This window comes from Ovis aries, chromosome X (genome assembly GCF_016772045.2).
Source record: "Ovis aries strain OAR_USU_Benz2616 breed Rambouillet chromosome X, ARS-UI_Ramb_v3.0, whole genome shotgun sequence".
Taxonomy (NCBI): domain Eukaryota; kingdom Metazoa; phylum Chordata; class Mammalia; order Artiodactyla; family Bovidae; genus Ovis; species Ovis aries.
The window spans coordinates 81,948,996-81,954,995 of NC_056080.1; the positions used below are offsets into that span (position 1 = coordinate 81,948,996).

At 43.9% G+C, this 6,000-nt stretch overlaps 1 protein-coding gene across 10 annotated transcripts in view; it reads right to left on the reverse strand.

Moving 5' to 3' along the window:
- Nucleotides 1-4,430, reverse strand: part of TMLHE (trimethyllysine hydroxylase, epsilon) — a 71,868-nt gene extending 67,438 nt beyond the window's left edge. For 4 of the 10 annotated variants that reach the window (XM_060408399.1, XM_060408393.1, XM_060408397.1 and 1 more), the window contains exon 1: nucleotides 3,785-3,826. The gene's annotated coding sequence lies outside the window, so the exon portion shown is untranslated. Of the gene's footprint in view, nucleotides 1-3,784; nucleotides 3,827-3,869; nucleotides 4,025-4,305 lie in introns of those variants that run through there. The other 6 variants (XM_060408398.1, XM_042241581.2, XM_027963376.3 and 3 more) reach the window with 3 other exon arrangements.
- Nucleotides 4,431-6,000: the final 1,570 nt, after the last annotated feature.

Below are 6,000 nucleotides of genomic sequence, written 5' to 3' on the forward strand. Positions count from 1 at the left end.
GCCTAGAGAGTAGTGTGCTGAATGAGATAAGTCAAAGAGAGAAAGAAATACCATATGATTTCAGGTATGTGTCAGATGTAAAAAACAATACAAATGAATAAATAAAACAGAAACAGGCTCATAGATACAAAAAACAAACTGGCCGTTGCCAGAGAAGAGGGAAGTAATGGGGGATGAAAGAAACAGATAAGGGATCGTAAGAGGTACAAACTTCTGGATACAAAATAAATTAGCTGTGTGGGCATAATGTATACATAGGGAATATAGCCAATAACATTATAATATCTTTGTATGGTGATAGGTGGTAACTGGACTTATCAGGGTGATAATTTCATAATGTATAGAAATATCGAATCACTATATTGCATACCTGGAAGTAATATGGTATTGTAGGATATATTTCAGCTTAAAAAATAGGTGGCTTTAGACCGCCTACCTCACACCACACACACAAAAGAAGTCAAAATGGATTAGAAATAAATGTAAGATTAAACTATAAAACTTTCAGAAGAACATATAGGAGGAAATCTTCATGACCTTGGATTAAGCAAAGAGTTCTTAGACACAACACAAAAAAGCACAATTTGCAAAAGAAAAATGATAACTTGAGCTTAACCAGAATTCAAAACCTTTGCTTTTCAAAAGGCATCATTAAAAAATGAAAAAAACTAAAAATATTTAAACAATGAAAAGACAAGTCACAGATAGGAAAAAAAAAATTCAAATGATATACCTGATAAAGCACTTGTATCCTAAATATATTTTTAAAATCTGACATCTCGATAATAGGAAAGGAAATAACCTAACTGAAAAAATGGGCAAAATATTAGATAGGCATTTCTTCAAAGAACATTTACAAATGGACAAGACAGATGAAAGGATGTTCAATATTTTTACATTAAGGAAATGTACATCAAATCTAAAATGAGATAATACTTTACATCCACAAGGGCAGCTATACATCTTCTAAAAGGAAAAATGACAAAATATTGGTGAGGATGTAGAGAAATTAGAACTTTTATATGGTGCTGGTGGTGCATGTGAATGTAAACATGTAAAACCATGTGGGTTGGTGGTTGTTAAGGGGGTTGGGATGGTAATGGGGACTAAATGCACATGGGCAAGAGAGCGATGCTATTGAGGTGACAGAAATAGCTGACGTTGGATGCAGTGATGGTTGCACCACTTGATAAATTTACTAAAAATCCTTGAAAGTACATGTAAAAAGAGTTAAATTTATGGTGTGTAAATTATATCTCAATACAAAATTTTAAAAACACTTTGGGAAGGAGAGAAAAACAGAAAGTTCGTGTGTTTGATTATTCATTAGGGGTCATACACGCCTCATTGAGCTGCTGTATGTTGTTGATGTTGCTATTGTGGTTATGGTAGGAGTGGAGATTTTCCCATGAGGACTGAGGGTCAAGCAAAGACTTGGATCCTTTAATATAGTTTTGTAATTAACAGAAAAGGAAAGAGTGTTGCTGGGTTGAAATTCTGAGTAACAGGAGGAAAGAGAAGTGAGTGGGTTTACAAAAAAAAATGTTCAGGACGCAGAAGTGGCAAGATTTTGCACTGATCAGATATTAGGAACGAGGAAGAGTGAGGATGCCTTGGACTTAGCGTGCTTCAAGTTGAATTCCTGTTGTCTCAAACTTACTGTCCTCCTGTGCTGCTCATCTCAGAGTGGATCAGCGTCCTGGCACAGAGGAAGTATTCATTGATTGTCTTCAGAATGACAATGTGAATGAACAGAGGAAAAATATGGCCAAAGCCTCCACAGGGTCCTGCCAGTCAGTCAGTCCTACGCTCCCCCAAAAGGTCAGCTCAGCAGATGTCTAGCAGAAGTTCCCTCTCACCCAGTTGATCACTTGGGAAATTATCAGGTCCCCCATCCTAAAGGACACTCGCCTTCATACCCAGCAGCCACTCCTTGTTTCAACCCTGCAGGTGTGGCAGAGACCAGATTTTGCCCAAAGCCTGTAAATTGTCCTGCAAATTCTTTACACGTGGGCAACGGCAGGTGCATGTATAGCCCATATGAGCACAGGGGACATGTGGTGTTGTAGAGAGAGGGTCACAATGGTGCCCAGCTTGTGGATCCATGTTCACTTTGGCTCCAAGCAGAAAGAGACTCTTCCCATCAGAAGGGGTGTATTCACCCAGGGCCTACGTCTGCCCCACCCTACCTCATCCTGGCAGGCAGAAAACACAGCTGCCAGAAACACTGCAGAGAGTGAGTGATCAGTTTGGATATTTTACTGCTGTCTCCAAAGTTGACAAGCAGAGATACAGAGCTGTTTGTGGTTCCGCATACAGATACTAAAACCAGAAAGTGATCCCTCACAGTCCACCATTCTTCTCAGAAATAGGGGGACATGCAAAAGACACCCCCAGACTCAACCCACCCTATGAACATTCCCTTCATCATACTGGTTATGAGATAAAGTATAACATCTTTAAGTATCACGACAGATAAACACATTTACCTCTTGTGGTTGTGAAGATTACAGTGTTTTGCATAATATATGGTTGCCATTATCACTGTCACTAGTTCCTTAATGAGAAGGAATTAGAGGGATAGCATCATGTCCCTCCATAGGGTTTCTAATTCTTTGCCCTTATGCTGCTGCTGTCGCTTCAGTCGTGTCCGACTCTGTGCGACCCCACAGACGACAGCCCACCAGGCTCCGCCGTCTCTGGGATTCTCCAGGCAAGAACACTGGAGTGGGTTGCCATTTCCTTCTCCAATGCATGACAGTGAAGTCGCTCAGTCGTGTCCAACTCTTCGCAACCCCATGGACTGCAGCCTACCAGGCTCTTCTGTCCATGGGATTTTCCAGGCAAGAGTAGTGGCGTGAGTTGCCATTGCCTTCTCCTTTGCCCTTATAGTTAATGCAAAATCAAGTGGAATTTTTAATACGGTGTTTCCTGAAAATACCAAGCTAAGAGGCAACCCTAAAAGACAACTCTATGGGAATGGCATATGAAAGCATTCCTTCATATGAGAGCTCAGGTCTGTCTTGCAGTGTTTGATTACACAGCTAAGTCACCCAAATCTTTCTGATTAGACTTTGCCAGACCGTGTACAATGCTCATTCAACCCATAAGGTTTTGGACAATGATTTATCATCTGGTTAAACTCTTTAACGGTAAAGCATTCAGAAGGGCATTCTTTGGAGTTAACATTAAACCAAAGCATTGAATTAATGTTTCCAGTTTTCCCCGCAGGTGGTAAAGTAAGTAAGCCTCCTTGGGCTTTGCAGAATTGTTTGCATAACAGAGAGAGATCTCCTGGCCTAACTTCCCCAATGCCCTACCCTGCCTCTTGCTAGGTTTCCTGCTCCCGAGGGGCCGAGAAAGGGTACCATCTGGGCAGAAAACATTAGCAAGAAAGAGTCGGTGCTGCAAGGTCCTGCAGACAACCGAATTCCAGCTTGCACTGCACTGCCCAGCCAGGCGAAGCATGGAGATGGGAGGGATTCGCTGAAAGCTGGACACAGTGAAGGACAGACCCAGGGCGGGGAAGTCTGCTCGAGTTTGAGGCTATGTCCTCTGGGCAGCAGTCCCAAAGCGAGTCTGCTGCAGCTCTGCAAGCTGTTCCCAAGCACTGGGTCCTGCAGACCACGCGCTGATCTACGGGCTCTGGGTCGCGCAAGTGCCACCCACCGTGTAACGGAAGCCCTGCAGCAAGGAACAAGTGGCCTTCTCCTGTGCCAGGGTGAAGGTAAGTACCACCGCCCCAGGGCCCAAGCAGCCAGGGTGGGGGCGGCCACTGTCTCACCTCCCCGGGCCTGCAAGCCAGTGCCTCGGCCACGCCACTCATGAACCCACCCAGAACACCCCTTCCCCGCTCCATGGGGCGGGACCCACCTGTGTCAGAGGTCGCGACTCCCAATTCAGCCAAGTGGACGAATCGCAAGCGAGGAGAGCCTCGGAAGGCAGCCCTGCGCCCGCCCTTTTGCTTTTGGCCCCCAAACCGGCAGCCCCACGCTCCCCCCTCCCCCGGCGCGAGGCCCCTTTCCCCGCCCGGAGGCCCCGCCCCGCTCCTTCCGGCCGGGGGGCGGGGCGGCGCGCCGGGCTTGCAACTGATGGCCGCGCGCGCTGGATCCTTGGAATCAGCAGGATGGAGACGGGTCGCTGAGGTCGATTCCTAGCAGATTGGGAACCATCAGTTGCAGACAGCAAAATAGATGGACCCATAAAACGATGCGTGTAAGACCCAGGTCGCCTTGCTTGCCTTTTCAGGACTCTGCTTCGGATGCTCCTATTTCCGGTAGTTTTATTGAGGGTCACTAAATTTACCTTCTTCCAGTAGACTCCACCGCTCTCTTGAGCTTACGTGAACACAGCACTCACTGCTGGCCTCCCACCAACTCGTTGTTGTTCAGGCGCTCGGTCGTGTTCTGTCTCTTGCTACCCCGCGGACTGCGGCACGCCAGGCTTCCCCCCAATTTAGTTGAGCACTTTGAATCCAAGGTCCAGGTACAGTAAGCGCTAGAATGGAACGAATCTTTAGGAACACACAGCTTAGGCATGCAAACATGGAAGAACAGTATACATATGACAAAGAAGGACACATTAAGCTCACTGAAATACTATGTGTGATGGAAATTCAGGACAAAGGGAGAAACTGAGAGCAACACATAACAAATGTCATGTATAGACATTGAAAATGGGAGACTGAGCAGTCTCGTAGTTATTGGAATGCAAATTGATATTCAAAATGGTAATAGAAAAGGAAAAGGTTTGTAGAAGTCAGGACCAACAAAGGAAAAAAAAACCTTCATACTTTTACCCTGGAATCCTTCCTGCCGAATGCTTTTTCCCTAATTGTCTATTTTCAAAATTGCTACTCATTATTTTTGACTCAATTGAGATATTACCTCCTCTATGAATCCTTCCTTTTCTTTCCTAAGTGTATATTCTGGTTTTTCATGAGTCCAATGTGACCAATGGTCTCAAGCACAGGCCTCAAGTATACCACTTAATCATTCTGGATTATAGTTTCTCCGTTTGCATGCCTGTGTCCCTCTGTGAGCAGGTGGCTTCTTGAAAGCTGGAAATTCATATTTTTCAAACTTATTTTCAGAGTCCCTAGCCCAGAACCTTACAAATCTTGTGTGTAATGTGAGCATTATCTAGAATCAGTGAGTAGGAAGAAAAAAGGCTATAGCTAGGATGTGAATTAATGTACAGAAGAATCACTGAATAAGGTGAGATGATAGACTCAGACTCGTGTTTACTCATGCAGCAAACATTAATGAGTGTCAACCAAACTCCAGGTGCAGTATTAACCACTGAGTGTAAGACAGTAAACAAAAACTGGAGAGAGTTCATGCCCTATGGAGTTTAAAGAGCAAATAGGAATTAGCCAGGCAAACAGGAAAAGGAACATTCCAGATGGAAGGAACAGTATGACCAAAGGTCCTGTAATAGGAAAGAGCATGACGATAGCAACTAGAGTGAGAAGATCGATAAGGGGGAGTCGAAATCAACAGGGAGAAAGTACCCAGAAAGAGGCCAGAGGTTAATAGATAAAGCCTGTTTAAAAGCTGGGGAAAAAAGCCATTTGCCTTAATAATAGTAACCAACATTTATTAAATTTGGCACCATAGGCCAAAGGCTGAACTAAGTATTTATAACATTTAAGATAGATAATATTATTATCCTTGCTTTAAGGATAAGAATATCTTTGCTTTAAGGATAAGGACACTGGGGCTCAGAGAAATTAAGCAGTTTTACAAGGATCACACAGTAGTTAAGTGTCAGAGCTGACACTGAAACCTAGGTAATCAGGCTCCATGGAAACAGTGAGACTTTATTTTCTTGGGCTGCAAAATCAATGCAGATGGTGACTGCAGCCATGAAATTAAAAGATGCTTGCTCCTTGGAATAAAAGCTATGACCAATCTAGACAGCATATTAAAAAGCAGAGAAATTACTTTGCCAACAAAGGTCCGTCTAGTCAAAGCTATGGTTTTTCCAGTAGTCATGCAT